The sequence below is a fragment of the Lonchura striata genome, chromosome 3 (assembly GCF_046129695.1).
Source record: "Lonchura striata isolate bLonStr1 chromosome 3, bLonStr1.mat, whole genome shotgun sequence".
Lineage (NCBI taxonomy): Eukaryota > Metazoa > Chordata > Aves > Passeriformes > Estrildidae > Lonchura > Lonchura striata.
Window position 1 is genome coordinate 25838628 of NC_134605.1, and position 17804 is coordinate 25856431.

A 17804-nucleotide genomic window follows, 5' to 3' on the forward strand; every position below is an offset into this window, starting at 1 on the left:
ATTTCCTTTTAGTTCCTTTTTGCAAGACTGTGGACTAGAAGGTAAGGCTCGTCCTGTAGACATAATGGTTGCTTCTGATCAGTATTGGCAAAGGTACTAGAAGTAGAAAATATATTTAATTTTAATTCAAATCGGTACTGGTAATAAGCACTAGAAGTAGAAAGTATATTTAATTTTAAGTCAAATTTTCCAACGGAAGTTGGACATTTTCCAAATTTTCCAATTGGGAATAATTCCAATGAAACTTTATATCTTCTCAGGGTAAAAGTGACAATATTTAGGCCCAAGTACTTTCCAAACTCCTTCTGCGCTTTGGGCTGCATACTGGCCCTCACCAGTAAAATTTGGACACTCTCTCCTGGTTTTGGAAAAGTTACTCAGGATTTGGTTAAGCAGAAGTGAGACGAGTTTAAAACCTTTAACGTGTTATGCTTTTATCTTATGTTCTCTGTGAAGCCATCGTCTTCACTATAAGCTAGATGGGAGCAAAATGTCACAGTGTGGGTAAGTGGTTTCTTTTTTGCTTTGTTTTTCTCCAAAACCCACAACTTAAACCAGGTCTGAACCCCACGCCTCATTAGTGGTGCCTTGTGGTGCTTCTAAAAGAGCCAGGTCTGGAGGCCAAATCTGGCCCATCCCAGAGTGGTCTTGCACTCAAATTTCTGGTTTTGTCCTTGCCACCAGTTTTAGTGGCACATGGGGCAGGTGGCACATGGAGAAATTATGTAGCCATTGGACTCCCCCTCTGAAACACAGCACCTAGTGACTTTGTCCACCCCTTTGGTGTGTCTTTGGGTCTGATGTGTTTCTGAAAGGGGAGCAGAGGAGGAGGAGAGGGGGCAGTGAAGCTGCTGGCAGCCCCTCTAACAGGAGCACGGTTTGCAATCCCATTCACAGACATTGTCTGGCATTGTTGTACCAGACACGCTTCATTCACGGCCCCTCTCTTGTCTCTTTTCAGCAAGTGCCCACTGGTCCTGCTCTGTTTGTCGGCAAGAATGAGCCGCTGGGAGGAGGAATGTTTCCCAGACGGGGGGTGAGGAGGTCAGTCTGGACCTCTGGACATTGGCGGCGTGGGCTTGCAGCCGTGGCATGTGAAAGCAGGGGACCCTTTGGCGGCTGTTTGTTTGGATCAGCTCAGATCAAGAGATTAGCTGTCAGGTCATCTACTGTGAAATCCATTATGAAGAACACTCGGACACTGATGCTTGACTTGAAATCCTTCATTGGCTAAATTGCAGAAATCATCTTCCGAAGCTTTTGTCAGCTCCATGTGTACGTGTAAAATATTTATACACGCGCAGATATAAAATAATGTTTGCAGTAATGCCTAATGCAAAATGTTTGTTGAGTAAATCTGTCACTGAAACTTCAATTCCAGATTACTGCACTCCAAGATCTGCTATTATCAGTGAAAACACATCTTTAGAAAGTTCACAACAGTCTGAAGTAGAGGAGCTATTGAAATGCAATAGAAAATCTACCCCTCACGGATTAGTCAAACAATGAATGTAGCCCTGCATGTAAACATTGTCTAACTGTATTGGCAAGGTAAATGGTTCTTGATTTACTGCTGCAGGAATAGGTGGCATTTCCTCACACTGTGAATATAAATATCAATTATCTCGAGGAGAAATGCATTTTTAATCTGTAAGTGTGGTCAAGCGATGCAAATAGTGGCAACAAATCAATCAATTATCAAATTATTAAACATTTCTGATATTATTATTATTAATCTCTGGTACCAGCAGTGTACAATTTGCTGGAAAATAAATCGTTAGTAGATCTTGGAGTACTTGAAAAAGTGATTTTAATCTGTGGACATCCTGAAAAACCACAACCCCTGAGTCAGGGAGGTCAAAGAGGAATGAGGAGTCTGGGGTTTTGGATTTCAGAGATAGCCTTTCATGGTGGTGGTTGTTGTTGCCATGTTCAGTGTTTTCATACTGCCTTGTGTGCATTACAGATTTATGCAGTATCAGCCACACTTAGCCATGCGTTATTTTTTTTTTTTTTTTCAGCCATTTGGATGTAGCAGCAAAGTATGAACTCCTGAAGGAGAAAAAGATAAAAGAGGGGAGCAAAGTGATGGAGGTATCACTCTCTCTGTGGATGGCCAGCAGTTTCTGCTCTGTCTGCAAAACATTTCCACATCTTCCACATGATCTTCCTAAGGAACACTCAACCCAGTGTGTTTTGATGGAAATATCTGAGGTACAAAGACATGAAGAAAATAAGAGCTTAGATTTGTGGCAGGTAGAAAGTTTTCGATCATTTTAGTCCAACCCATTGGAATCTTTATTGAGTTGTTTTTAAAATGTAATACCCTTCCAAAAGGCCCTTGGTATCAACTCAAAATGTTTATTGAGGACTCATGGCCTGGGTGCAAAGGGAGCTTTCATCCACCCTTCTACAAATGAATAGTTTTGATGAGTGGTTTGATTTGGCAGGTTTTCTTTAATTCTCAGAGCAGATTTTTGCTGCGCCTCATCTTACGGCACTGGCCTCATCCCAAAGTAGCTCCAGGCCTGACCAAAGGAAGCTGTTACCCAAAAAGACCAACAAACCAGTGATGGCATGGCAGAAAATGCCCTTTCTGGGCACGTGATGGTAGACTCAGTCCAGCCCCAGCAGATCGTGCAGTTCATGGATGAGAGTGTCACCATTGTACTTTTTTATTTGCATAAAACTATTATCCCATGGACAGTGGCTCTGGAGTTGTCTAGACAACATGCTTCCGATGGTATTGCTGACCTCAGACACACTGGGCTGGCTCTAAATTAGCAATGAGCAGGGCTGGAGGGATGTATTATGGCAGTTATAAACCATAAGAAGGTATTTAAATAGATGGATAAGACACATGCAAATCTTTCCATTGCCATGACAACCATCTTGATATAGGTTTTCCATACGTAGCAAGAATGGCAGAGCAAAGGCACTGGAAAAATAGCAAGAACCTGTAATGATAATGAACCCTGACAGTGTATTAGTCTAGATTTTGGTCACTTATTAACTCTTAATAGAATACAAACTTCTATAGTAATACAGTGTTCAGTGGGTCAGGGAGCAATTACTTCTAAACCTTTGCTATAAGGATCTCTGCTATATGGCTATACCTAATGTACCAATTCTTCACAAATTGATCTGACTGATTAAAAAACACTTTGCTATTAGATGTAAATTGTTTAGCTGCTCAAAAGTGCTTTGCAGGGATGGGTTGCACAAAGCATGAAAATATGTCATTTATGGACATCTCTATATTTCCCTCCCGGTTTTATTGGCTGGGCAAGGAAGCTCATAAATCCGGACACATGGATAATTGTCATGCAAGAACTGAGGTTGCCAGTTTCAAAAGGAAAATGCAGGGCAGCCCCCAACATATGTGTGACTCCTCCCCACATTACCTGTCTGAGCAGGGTGTCTATTCTTTTTTGTTCTTCCTTCTTACATTTCTTCATTTATTCTAAGTGCAAGCCCCATGGTTTGAAGGCCAGCTCATGGCTCTAATGATGTCTCCTGTGGCCAGCGAGGGTCCCTTCCAGCAGTGGCTTTCTCAGAGAGATGTGCAGGATGAAAGCAGCTGCCGGAGCTTGGACCTAGAGGTGTCTTGTCCAGCCAGCCTGAGTCCTCTGTGCTTGTTCTCACACAGTCCAGGGATGCTGGGGTATGGGCGGCCAGGTGGGAAGGACATGGATATGCTGCCCCGTTTCAAACACCTTCCTGCACAAGGCAGATGCATCAGTAGTGACTGGGGCCTTGGGAAATGAATTAGGATTAACCTTGCAGGGTTTTGTTGTTGTTTTTTTCCTTGGTGCTGCTGAAGGTGCTTAGGCACCTGAAGGGAAGAGAGGAGGAGAAAGAATTTTTACAAGAGCATGTAGTGACAGGACAAGGGAGAATGGCTTTTAACTGGACGAGAGTAGGCTTAGACTAGTATAGTAAGAAAAACTTCTTTATTGTGAGGGTGGTGAGGCCCTAGCACAGGCTGCCCAGAGAAGCTGCAGATGCCCCATCCCTGGAAGTGTTCAAGGTCAGGTCAGATGGAGCTCTGAGCAAGCTGGTCTAGTAGAAGGTGTCCCTGCCCATGGCAAAGGGAGGAATTGGATGAGCTTTAAGGTCCCTTCCAACCCAAACCATCCTGTGATTCTGTGCAGTTGTAGGGGTCTACCCTCTTGCAGATCCTAATTCCTCATTACCACTCCTTGCTGTTCCTGTGATGGATGGTTTTGTTGTGGGTGTTTGGAGGTGGATGGCCCACACTGTGCTTCCACACTGTCCTGTTCCCTTCCACCCCAGCAGGCAGTGGGATCCCTTCCTCCTCTGCCTGGCTCTGGATCCAGAGCAACTAAATCTGTCACAGCCTCTATGCCATCTCCTGTCACCTCCACCCACTGCCTCTGTGCTATCACACCCCACACCACACAAGAACCCTTGCCGTTCTTGTCAGAGCCTTTCCTGAAATGCCATCCTTTTATTTATGCTTTCAAGTAATAATTTTGGCCAGCACCATCAGGCTTTCATTGTGCACAACACTGAAAACAATCTTCCTCCTTGAGACTCCCTTGGAGCTCCTCTGAGCCCTTGAAGAGGGCAGGCAAGGCAGGGTGCTACAACTGCTCATTGTTTGCCATCTCACTGCAGCCTTGTGTTATCTCTCTGCCCAACTTCCCAAGGTGGGGGGAAGCAATTTGGGTGGGTCCCATCCTGTCCCCCTGCAATGTGCAGCCCCAAGTGCAGCAGCTCTGACTGAAACCCAGCAGATGATACTGTGCTGCAGAGAATAATTAAAAAGCTGTACTCGTTTCCCAGATGAGATGCACTCTTGTAGTGTGTAAATCAGTCACAGTCCTGGAGGAATAATCCAGGCTGGATAATTGTGCAGGGGAAAGGCTCCAGACGTGATAGGGGTTTGCATTAGAAATGCCTTTTCATCCATTTGTCTTTTGACCAGAGCTAGAGAGGGCCAGAATTTTACTCATATGGATGTTTTGATCAACTGATTATTTCAGTGACAGAGATCCTGAAGTACAAGCTCCTGAAAATACCTTATTTGCGTACAGGAGCAGCTAGGAGCCAGTAACTGAAAGGTTCCTTTCTTCAAAGATTAATCTGTTTAGGATCTATGAGTTCCCTTATGATCCTGGACAATTTGACCATCAGCTTGATTAGGGGAAATATTTCACCTTGAGTGTTTATCTGCTGAGCGTGGTGGAAGCAGAAGCAGGACAAAGAAGAACCTGGCTCAGGGCAGGCATTAAATTATACAGCTTATTGGTAAGCTGCTGTTATTTATTAATTAGGCTAAAGAGGAACTGAAGAACCCTGCTCATGGTCTGAGCTTGATTGTGGTGTTCAGGGGTGTTGGGAGCCCGCTCTGTCACCTGCAACAGGCTTTTAGGTGTCACCAGGGGAAGGTTAAAGGTCTTGAAGCTGGCTGGCACCAAAAAGTATCCCAAGGATGAATGTGAAAGCAAGGGCAAATACACTTGTCCCACAGTCAAATGCTTTTACAAGGCCTTTGTAACAAATGTGTTGCTAAAAGCGGTTGAAAAGTGTATTCTGCAGTTTAGAAAAGGCACTTTGGTGCCATGCTCACCCTCTTTCCACTTTAGTGTTGTGGAGGAGAAAGCGCCCATGACAGACTCCACCTACGTGTTTTCTTTTTAAGATCATCTAAACTTTATCGAAGACTAACCGCAGAACTGAAAATTGTTGGTATTAACACTCTAGGGCATCCTGTGTACTGAAGACTCAATTTCTTATCCTGAATACGTGTTCTGGCTGACAAATTTTGGGGTGTTATTTTGCCTTCTAGTTATTCAGACGTTCTTTGGACCTCTGGGAATTTAATTAACAGCTTTTGCATGTATTTAAAGCAAAGTAAACTTTCCTGGAGCCTCCTGATGGTGAGAAACCACCTTCTTTATGAACACTGGCACCTGTCATGTTAATTTGTACAAAGTTTTTGATTTATCCTAAAAGAACACATTACACAGTGGATTTGGAGGAGTTAAAGGGAACCTGCAGGGTGACTTTTAATCTTTATGTCTTTATATACTTGAGGGCATTTTACTGCACCTCTGCACTGCTTTCACCACACAATCATTTTCTGCTTTAGAAATGTAGCCATTTGGATCAATAGCTGCAGTACAATATATGGTACTTCTGATAGGAGCCTCACAGGACACCTAAGAAGCACCGTGGCAATTTTGCAAAACGCTTGGCTACACTCTGAAATATATCTTAAAAGTAAAAGTTGGCAAAACAGACACTGTGCAAAATTACAAAAACTCTGGTGAAATTGTGCTCACTGTATTTATGTGTGTTAATAGTAAATTAGAAACATGGTGTGTAAAGGGATATTCCTTGCCTGAAACATGGGTGTTTTATTAGGAAAGTCTTAAGGGCTAGGCTATCTGCATTTCTTATAGCAGCAGTCTTAAACTCCTGTGGAAAGTGTTGGCTTCTTTGGAGGGATTTTTGAAGGGAAAGATTTCCAGCTAATGTGATACATGTGTGTTTCCTGGGCTTAATTTAAAAGAAAGCAGAAGTAAAAAGGGCTATTTCGTGACATTTACTTAGTGCACAGTACAAGAAATGAAAGAGAATCTAAAAGCATACATCCCTTAAAGTGTTAAAAAAAATATCCTGCACGTTGCAGGTTTTACAGTAAATTCTTTATCTATAAACAAACCGGGTTATCACAGCTGTTTATTGTACTGCTAGCCCTGATCCTAACCTTTATGTCTTTATTGCTTACATACCATTCCCTTGTTTATATGTCTGTACCAGCCTGTGCCCTTGAACTTGGCCCTGACGAGCCCTGACATGGTGCTCGTCCGCTCGCTCAGGGGGGTCACGGCGGCATCAGAGATGGGAGATCAACACCCCAGCAAAGCCCCACTGCCTGCCAGGGGCACAGACCACGGGGACATGAGGAAAGACCAAGGAAAAGGACTAAAGGGTGTGCAGGATTCCCTCTAAGGAGTGTTTGTGGTGCTGCCCTGCTCGCCAGGGCCTGTCAAACCCACCTGGGAAGCTGCACTGGGAGGGTGCAGTGCCTCTCTACAGCAGAACCATCATCCCCTTGCCCTTTCCAGTTGCCCAGCTAGGGCCTGGGTGCTGCACAAGAAAGGCTTTTCCTCTCTTCCCCCCACCCCACCTCTCCTTAGCTGGCAGCCAGGCGTGCCTTGTCAGCAAAGTTTGGTTTTCCTAGGGACAAACAGCCCATGCCCTCCAGCATCCTCAGCAGCAAGGCTTGAAGGACAGGATGGAGCAGGCAGCATGGGGACAAGCAGGGACAGGGACGTGGCTGGGAAGATCTGCCTCCAGATCACCAATAAACTTCATCCATAAGCCAAAAAGGGTTTTGTAACCCTCATGATGTCCCACATGGTGGGTTTCAGGGCATACAGGATTTGGGCTTAGCTCAATGGGCAGTGTTGGAGTCTTCCACCACGACCACAGTCAGGGCATACTGTGGGATGAGCTCAAGAGAGGGGCTCTCTGGAAAGTGGGCAGCACCAAACACACCAAGGCAAAACAGTTCCAGTCTGAGCCTTCCTCACCACTCCTGAAACTATCGTCCTGGGCTTGGTTTCAGATAGTTGAACAGGCTCTTCACTAAAAAGAAACCTCCTGCTGCAAACATCTCCAGGTTGGAATAGCATCCTTCATTTGTTGCTAAAAATAATGGCAATGAATAGAAGCATTCACAAATTCTCCCAGGGAAAAGAAATTATGATCCCATTAACCTACATTACAGCCATTGCCATTAAGAGATACCATTAACCTGCAGTTCCCACACTGCCTTGTCGGAGATACTACAGTCATCCCTGTAATTCTGAAGATTCTGCAGCCATCCCATAATTGTGTGGTAACTCCTGGCAAATGCTGACTTTTTAACAGGCAGCGTTGCAGCCAAGTACTTTGTTGGATAATAAGCCCCAATCCATGCAGCCTTTCATGAGAGTTTTGGCTGCTCTGTCTCAAGCCACGCTAGGGATGAGAGCTCCACAACAGGATTGGGCCCCCTATGCCATCTGAAATTACAGGATTTTTACTGCCTTGCTAGGTCATGAGCTGCCATAATTTACCAATACAGAAAGTGATGTAAGTATCACGAGTTTTAATGGCATAACAGCACATGGTAGGAGCTCTTGTTTCACTTTCCAAAGGAACACACGTGTGTTTTCAGTGGCTTCTCTTCACACATTTACTGATATTCAGCCTCCAAAGTGAAAGTGCTCATCCTGGTGAATGAGTTTAACAGAGTCCTACTAGTTGGAGAATTGGAATGTTACTGCTTAATATAAAATATCTATATATATATACATTTATTTATATATATATAGGATCAATATTCTATTTTCTTATTTTGTTCTACTTACTTGACACACTTAGGCTCTGATTACAAATATTCTGTTAAGTCTAGGAATCAAATTTTCATATATTCAGAAGCTTGAACTTTCCTATCTACCAGCCCCAAATTTTGCTTTGTTTTTTTTCTTTTCTTGTGGGCTTTTGGAGATTTGTTTTTTTAACTCAGAGGAAGCAGTTGCAGGGAAATCGGTGTGGTTTTGCAGTAAAGGAACTGGAGCGGACCTCAGGATTCATAACTTGACTTATTTCAGGTTTTTAGTGCTCAACAACTTTCTTAAATCCAAAAATAAGCAAATCTGCATCTTGAAGGCTACAGTAAAGCAGAAACTTTTTCTCATAGGTTAAAAAAAAAACCCAACAAGCCCAAGTAATAAGATGTATATTTATGTAACAAGAAGTCAAATTTATGAAAAGTGCTGCTGTGGATTGCAATTCCACATGAAATGGTCCAGTCTAGGAATGGATGCTGACATGTTGTAGTGATGTGCACACTCTCCTGTCTGAGCTGAGTATATTTCTAACTTTGCTCTAATTATCAATCACTTGATTCATGTCAGACCACTCACATTTAAATCAAGTTTTTGTGCTATTTAGACAGGTACTCTGTAAATACAGGCAGAAGAGATGGTTTCTGGAATGAATAGGAAAGGCTGCCTGAGTCCATGTTCTGTATGAACAAATTAGAAGCAGGAGTCTTTCATGCTACATTTGTATGGCCCTCTGCACAAATTGCCCAATTTATTAAAGTATTTTCTGGTGGCGAGATGTTTTGGGACATGAGGGCTGATAAGAAGCATTAAATAAAACACTGCAAGTCGAATTTAAGGATAAAATGAAATTCTTTCTGTGTTGGGTTTGATGTTCTTAATTTAATCCCTGGTGGACAGTAGTCTGCATTACAAAACCTTCACACATAATTTGGCAGAGTTTGGATGATTTGCAATCTGTCCCTGGCTGTGTCTGCAGAGGATGCCCCGAGCAGGTCCTGTGTGAGGCTGGGTGACCTTTCCTCTCTCAGGAGGGTGGTCTCCTCAGGTCACCGTCGGGGTCATTGCTGAAGCAGAGCAAGGAAGCTTTGACTGTTCCTTTGCTTGTGGGGGTAAACAGAGGGCTTCAATTTCCAGCACTACCGGTCCTTAACCTTCAGAAGCTTCAGAGGGGGGTGGGGAAGAAATGCCAAAGGAAAGTGCAGAGCAAAGAATGTAAGGAATTCTGCTTATCTGTGACAAGTTTCTAAGTATGTTTGATTATGGTAATAAGGATACCTCATTAACAAAGGATTTTAAAGGCATGTATGCCATTGATAATCAGTCAAAGTACACCGTACATTTTTAACTTCTTTTTTTTCCCCAGTGGGATAATGTTTGAAATACAGCAGCACCTTAGTTAAAACCTGGAATTTCACTTGGTGCAGGAGGGTGAGGCTGTGGCAGCTAGGGAAGGACTCTATCTCCTGAAGATAAAGTTCCCATCACCAAGAGATGACTGTGAAACATGCACAATTCCCAATCCTTCAAACTGTCCCTAATTGCAAATCTCCTCATTGTTTTAACTTATCTCTGTCCGTGCTGTGCTGAATTAGTCCTTTGGAGTCTCTGAATGGGATCAAGGGAAGAGAAGAGGAAAGGAAGGATGGGAATGAGAGCCAGTGAGGAACAGAAAGCAAGATAGCCAGAGAAAAGGAAAGGGGGTGGGTGTCAAGTGTAATTGCCCTTTGGCTTCCCATGAAACTGAAAAACCTTTTGAACACCCAGGGATGAACAAGCCCCAAGGGATGTTTTCTGCACCCCTGCTGCATAGGAGGCATCTGGCCTGGTGCTGGTTATCCTCTGCTCAGACAATTTCCAGTGTGTGTCTTGCTGGAAAGTGGCCCAATGAATGTCCCCCCCACCAGCCTCTGTTCTGATCTCCATGTTAGGTCCCTTGGCCATCCCCCCCTGCCCCAGGTCCCCACTTGAGGGTGGGAGAGAGAACCACCCCTACGTGCTCACCCTCTTTCATGGCCAGCCTGGCCCTGTAGCAGGCAGCTGTTTCTACCAACCAGCCATCCATGGGAATTTACTCCAGCTCCACCTGATACCTGGAGTATTCCTATTTTTGCATCCTTATCTCCTAATGAGTTTATAATCTAGAACAGAGCAGTACCCCTGCAGGTCTCCAGACTTCTTATCAAATTATTTCACTATCAGGCACATTCAGATGACCTACGAGCTGCTTCTGGCCCCACATGGGCTCCTCTGTGGGGGCTTTTTCAGAAGGAATAGACTTGAGCAGAAATTCTGTGTCATGTCAAACAGGAGAAAAATGAAACCCACCTATGCATGGGGCTCTCCCAGCTTCTTCCACGTATAATATTTGAGTGCTGTCTGCTCAACCCTAAAAGTGGTGGATATAACCTAGTGTTTTTTGTTCTATTGCCTTTGGGTTGAAGAAAGCATTTTAATATCCACACACCTCTAATAAACTAAAGCTGTAACGAGGCTTTCTGTATTTGTACTGCTCTTTTGTTGTCTCCTATGTGCATTTACCATTGATTTTTGCCAAACTCCCCTATACTGTAACTATGCAGTTATAAACTGGTGTTATTGAGGGAAGGGATGGCCATGAAATTACTGGTTGCAAACAAACACTGCAGCTCTGTTTGGGCATTTCTCAGAAACACCTGGAGAGATTACTGCATGCAACCTTCCTAATCAGTAAATCAGCCAGCCACCAATTGTTTCCTTAACCACATCAGGCACAAATGGAACAGCTGTTTAATTTTAATGGTAAGAAATTAATATCCTGAATCATCGATACCTTTATTTTGCAACTTGCTGCCATTAATTCTTTTATTTTCTTTCCTCTCAATGTTGCCTGACACAAAAGATAGGAGGGTCTCTGTGTGTGAATGAGGTGACATGATTTCATCTTTCAGGATGGTTCATGGAAGCCAAGTGAAACTCTCTGGAGCTTCACTTGGACATCCTCTGAAACCCAAGGGTTTGGAAGGGTCGAACCCGGGACACTTGCTAACGTGAGCAGGAACTGAGGGACCCAAAGCTTTGCAGGCTCAAGAAACTCCGAGGTAAATGGCTTTGGTCGGCTTGAGACTGAGCAACAGCCAGCCACAACTGAATGCTTTATTGCCGTCTGGAAGTGTTTATTTTCTGAACATAAATTCAAGGGACAGATTCAAGGCATGTCTAGAAATAAAGCATATCATCATGTGAGCTAAGCTGACAAGGACAATTTACTGTACCCTGCATTCGTTCTGGGCCAATCGGAAGAGAAGAGGCTATTAACATCCTGAAATTCCCGCTGTTCGGCTCTGCCTGTCCCTTCACTGAACTCGGGAATGGCATGTATTAACCCCTTGGGGGCCTCCCGTGCGCGGCACACATCCCGGTTAGGGGACACTTGTTTGGGCCCCGAGCCATGTGCGGCGTGTCCGGCTCCCACTGACGGCAGCAGCGGCGCAGCGCTCCGAGAGCCCGGCACGGGCGCTGCTAGCCAGGCCAGCGCAGGGTTAACATCTCTCCTAGAGGCGCTGTCGGTGCTGCACACCAGCACTGACTCCATCTGCTTAAATACGAGGGTTCCCTGGTCAGCTTGACCTTGAATTCTCTCGCAAAGGCAGGAACAAGTTGACATAGTGCTCGTGTTTCCAGTGGCTGCAAAGTTCAGGGAATACAATGCAACCGCAGCTCTCATACCGCAAGCATCGCTTAGAGAAGGGAAGGGAAAGTTCATTTCCTACTTTTTAAATGCTGCCAGCAAGAAAAGTAACAAAACCAGAAGAGAAGTCAGGAGGTAAAACACAAAGGGCACGGCAGCAGATATTGCAGAGGAAAGGTGCCATTCACAGTCAGGAATGTGTTATAATAAAATCCACTAGCAAAAGTCCACAGAGGACTGTTTGCATAGCAGCACTACAATATCTACATGTGTAAATAGAGGGAACAGCATTTAAATCCATGTTGCAGCAGCAACTGTTGGGTCTTTTACCTGCTGCTTGAAGTGTTCCCCCCCAGCTTGTGGGTGTCCTTGTATAGCACAGCATGAGCAGCCCCATTCCAGCATTGCAGCTGAGGGAAATATGTTATTGTGGCTTGGAACAGGAATTTTCTGCATGCAGCACTGCAGAAGGCCAGTGAAGTTAACTTAACTGGTCTTCAGCTTCTTCTTTTCCTCTGTTAGGGAGTATGGATTCAGGACAGCTGCTAGCTTTCACAGTAAAAGTCTTAGGCTGTTGCTTCTGACTAATTATTAATGTTTGTCACCTTGTTGTTGTGTGTGTTTTTTGTTTGTTTGGAGTTTTTTTTTTGTTTGTTTGTTTGTGTTTTTTTTCTTTTTTTTTTTTTTTTTTGGTCTCTTTAGAGCTGCGGAGCCTGTCTCTTGTCTCATTCATTCCCTGGCACTGCACAGGGCTTAAGTATCGCAGCCTTCAGGACCAGACCAGAATAATATAAGAACCACAAAGAATCATTTATCTGGCATGACATATTTTATGCTCTTGTGTAACTTTTCCCAAGAGACTTGTGAATGTCCTACTGGGTGACTGTTAAGGCACCAAGGACTCAAAGTCATGAGCATCATCTTTATTATAAGGCGTAAAACATGCAGTACAAAGACAAAGCAGAGTGATTCCAGCTTTTCTGAAATTAAGAGACTGTATTGTCTCCTCAAAGTCCTTTCACAGATCTCTTTAAGAGCAGAGTGGTTTGGGGCTAAAATTGATCCTTATTTTCTATTACTTATAGAAATGTTTCTGTGCTTTAAAAATTCAGTTCCCATTTCTTTCTTGCAGACTACTCTAATCCCAAATTAGCCTTATGGGCAAAGGTCAGGAGTGCAGGAGTGCAGGTCTTATTGGTTCAATTAAAGGAAATAACACAAAATCAGACAGGCTATTGCAGGAGTCTTTGTCAACAACTTCCTGAATGCTGAGAGGCTGCTCAGGCAAAAGCTGTCTATACAGCCAGATAGTGCTGCTATTAGAAACACGTTAGTGTGAGAAATTTAAAAAAAAATACATACATGGCTAATAGCTACATGCATCTGATGACTTTCACAGCAAATGTCTTGGGCTGATGCTTCTGATTAATTATTAATTAATAATTTGGTTTTTTGGTTTTTTGTTTTTTTTTGTGTGTGTGTGTGTTTACAACTTAGCCTTTCCTCTTTTTTTTTTTTTTCCCCCAAAACACACACAACAAAGCTCAGATAACTATGCTGGTATCTATTGTACTATTACTCACCTTAATAATGTCCTTAATAATGATGAAATGTTAAATTTCCAATAATGTACCAATAAGTATTTTGGAGTTAGGGAACTGGCAGGTATGTGGGGAGGGCGCTTTGTGTTAACAGCTGATATACTGTTGTTACACTGTTGAAAATTGGGGCTAATGCACTTGTGTAAAGATCCTCTTTATAAAAGTGATTTTCCTTTATTACTTTCCTTTTTTTTTTTTTTTTTTTTTGTTTGCATCCTTGTGCCTGAACATTTGACCCTGAAGGAGTAGGATGGAAAGATTGTTTAAAGAACAGAGAACTGTTTATTTCAATTTTCTCCTCTTTTTTCCCCCCTGCCTTTGCAGTTCTTTTTACAGGTAAATCACTCACGATATGGGAGAATCTTAGAAAGTTCAGAGGTTTGGGGCAGGAAACGCCTCCCCTCCCCCTGAAGTTTGGATTCAGAGCTAAATTTATCTGAATGCTGTCATTTCCCTGCTTTTCCCTCTCTACCTCCTTCATTACATTCCTCTTTCTCCCTCCACATTCCCAGCCACTCAGATCTTATCCTTTCCTTGACCTGCAGCTCCCCCTCCCTAGCCTGACAGGGCTCTAAAATGTCCGGAGGCCATGGCTGAAGGTGGCAGCTTCTCCTGTTTTTTGTTTTTTTTTCATTCCTGAGCTGAACCATAGCAAGAAGTGCTCTGTAATTCCCTGCCATCAGAGATGTTAAAAGCAGGTTTGGTGGCTGCTAAGAGGGGAAGGCAGCAGTGGTGCCCAGCAGAGCAGCCCGGGCTGGCTCATGCCTTGCTGGGTGTGAGCATCTGCCTGTGATGCAGCAAAGGGCCCCTGCGGGTACAAGCAACTTGGTTTAGGCAAAAGAATGCAGAAATAGGTGTTGAAGTTCAGCCAAATTTCAATGCTGCTCCTGCTTTTCCCTGACACATTCTGCAGATTTGCATCATCTTATCACGATCGTGAACAGGTCTGTCCTGGTAGCAAATACACAGAGTTCAGCAAGAATCCCTCTCTTTTTGTTTTTCCCTTTTCCTTTTTCTTCTTCTTGGTTTTTTTTTTTTTTTTTTTTTTTTTCTTTAATATTATAGTCTTGCACTGTGGCTATTCTAGTTTTTCACAGAAGTGGCAGGCAGCCAAAGACTGGAGTCATTATTTGCAAACTCTAAAAATAGAGTCAAGATTTATAGGAAGAAAACAGATATGTCTTGTTATAAAACCATGAATAAGGATTGGCATGAACATAACGGTTTATTCTTTTTTGATATTGTTTATTGTAAATTGCACTCTATCTTTGTGGGAGATACAACAGATAGTTACAGTGCAGAAACACTTCCTACTTGAAAGTGCTGCAAAACTGCAGTTTATTTGTTGTAAAGACTTGATTATTCAAAGGAAGCGATAAGAGATGTGGTAGCCCCTGGGAATTTTGTGCATTGTTGGGGTGGACAGTTTGTTTTAAAAAAAGTGTTAGTGATCTTCTGCAGGTCACTGCTGATAAAAATTACATTCTTCGCCCAGCAAAAATGTGCCTCATGAGCTGCTCTTCTGGTTAATACTGCTTGTTACTGTACACCTTGAACATCACATCCCTGATCTAACTGTGGGTAATAACACCGCCTGCTCTATCTCCTTCCTCGTAGACTCTGGCAGGGCAGGGAAAAAAAAAAAAAAAAAAAAGGAGTGGAAAAAAACTGGAAAAAAAGGAGGGAGGGAGTAAGCAGAGGGAAAGAGGGAGAGACCTTCACAAAGAGTTAAAAAGGCCTGATGAAATCCTTACAATGTACACCATATGGCTTGACATTTACCAGATTAGTTAAACATTTCTACTGGGGATAAATATTCCTGCACATCGATGTAAAGAAATTGCATGAGACAAGGGCACATACAGCATATTTATGCCATGGAGTAATCTTTTTTTTTTTTCTTTTTTTCTCCCTCCCTTCCCCTTGGCTAGCAGAATTCAGGTTACAGAGCATGAGAGGGACAAGTGTAGTACTAATTATAAATAAACCCCAATTCTGTGCACTCCTGAGCTGCTGGTGGAGTGGCTTCTAAAATCACCCCAAACATACCTCAAAAGGCTCCCCCTTCAAAAAAAAGATTTGAATGAGCAATATTGCTATAAAAAAATACCAAAACCCCAACTCTATGGAGAGGCTGAAGCATTAAAGTTTGTCAAAATCTATCTGAGCACTTGGATTGCCCGTGGAAGATGACTGTGATGGCTGCCAAAGTGATTTGAGCGGGTTAATGCAGAGGAGGTGACTGCTGGTGCCCGTGTCTGGTGCAGCCTGCCCCGCTCCTCGGTGAGCAGCCCTAAAGCCATAGATTTCATCTGATCTTTGCAAAGGCTAACATTTGTCTGCTGTCATTTTAGTGAGATTGATGACAGGCTGGGATGGGGAGGAGGAGGGGGAGCACAGCGGGAGGAAGGCTGATCCCCACAGCCCCGATAGCTGGGGCCAAGCCCATCCAGAGTTGCTATCCTGGGCCCTCTGGTCAGCTCTGGCAGTGGCAGGGAGTTCTTCCTGCACCACTCCAGCAGGAATTGCACGGGGTTGTTACAGGAGGTTGCAGGAACTTGGAGACAGGAAGGCAGCTCTTCACACTTCACGTATCTTAATAGATTATTCGAGTCACAAGCAACACAGGGCAAAATGTTATGACAACCATAAGAATGTTGTTTACTGTGGCTTAATGTGGCTGGGCAGTGCAGGGTAAAGCTATCAAAAAATATTTTACTTTTTTTAAAGTTTCCAAGAGAAACTAAAAAATGTGGACATGCAGCTATTTTTATTCAAACCCCTGAATTTTGACAAACTCTTTCCAGGCTATTGCAGAAAAGGCTTGCTCCTTTTATTATTAGTAGTACTATCCCAGTGCCAGACTAAAAATCAGACACCTTCCCGCTTGGAAGCTTTCTTGCAGGCTGATGTTATAGGGGAATCTTCTGCACGGGACAGATATCCCAAGCTGGGCAGCCAGTTGCTGGCTGCAGCATGTAATGTGCCTTGGAAAAAAATTAAGCTTTCACACCTGTGCAGGATGAATTCCATGTATCTTTTTCCATGAATGAATGAATGAATGAATGACTATCAACGCTGACATTTGGTCTTACTTCAAAAACCTACAGATTTGTGTTTCATCAGGCACATGTACTATACATGGAGGGGTCTCAGCACTTCTGGGAAAGAAATGCAGAGTCAATGGGTTACTGCCCTTGTGGAGAAATGCACCTGCAAATCCTTATCCCCATATTAGATTGGAAACCATTGAGGCAAGGGCTGGAAGCAGCCCTAGATCCTCTCTGGCAGCTGTAGGGGCGATGGGTGCATGAGCCAGTAACTCTTAACAAGCTGGAATTCAAAATATGCCTGACCTAAAACCTTGGGCTGGGACATGCACAGGCTTGGGGGAAAGCTCAGCTCCAATCCCTCATGTTGAGATTTACAGTGCCTTGACCAATGCCATGTGGATTTTAACCACCCAGTGTCCCATTACACCAAAATGGCATCATGTGAGGCCAGGGTTTCAGCTGCAGACAGGGAAAGATGCCATGGAGGATGTGAAAACAAGGTGTCTCCTTATTCTGGCTGGTCAGAGAAGAGCACAGACTCCCACCCGAGTGGGAGGGTGGCTTGGGTGATCATGGGTGGCTGTGTTGATAAAGAGTGAGCCAGAGAGATAAATACCTGTACCGAGGAAAATAAGAACAGATAATGGATTGGTGTAAGTCGCAGTATATTTCCTCCTGGTGATGAAGGGCTAACAGTGAGTTATAGATCTTTCCTCATGGTAAGAACATATTTCTTTCCAAATCATTTATCTATAAGATACTGAGATATTATTTTGTTCTGCATTGGTATTAATTGGGCTCTTTGCATTCCCACCCTGGCCTTTAGCAGGTGATAACATGGTGGGGACCCCAAAAGCTCCATCTGCACCTCCCATGAGGTGTTGCTTTTCATGACTGGGAGCTGGGAAGAAAGAGGGAACGTTTATCCAGGTTTCTCAGGTGATGGTGATCTGGTTATTTATGCTTGACCAGAGTTCAAATCTTGCTTTGTTTAGGTCCTTAATGTACAAGAAGCATTCCTGAGAGTGTTATAAGATCTGTTACTGCTCTGGGACAGAATTAACTTTAAAAACCCACAAACATTTACACATTTGGGTGATACGACAGGTGT

The 17804-nt window shown here is 43.5% G+C and overlaps 1 long non-coding RNA gene across 1 annotated transcript in view; it reads left to right on the forward strand.

The window, feature by feature from the left end:
- Positions 1–968: 968 nt before the first annotated feature.
- The window catches only part of LOC110469085 (uncharacterized), a 43721-nt gene continuing 26885 nt past the window's right edge, over positions 969–17804 (forward strand). The window contains exons 1-2 of the long non-coding RNA XR_004147992.2: positions 969–1044; positions 2022–2214. This is a non-coding gene — a long non-coding RNA (uncharacterized LOC110469085). The remainder of the gene's footprint in view (positions 1045–2021; positions 2215–17804) is intronic.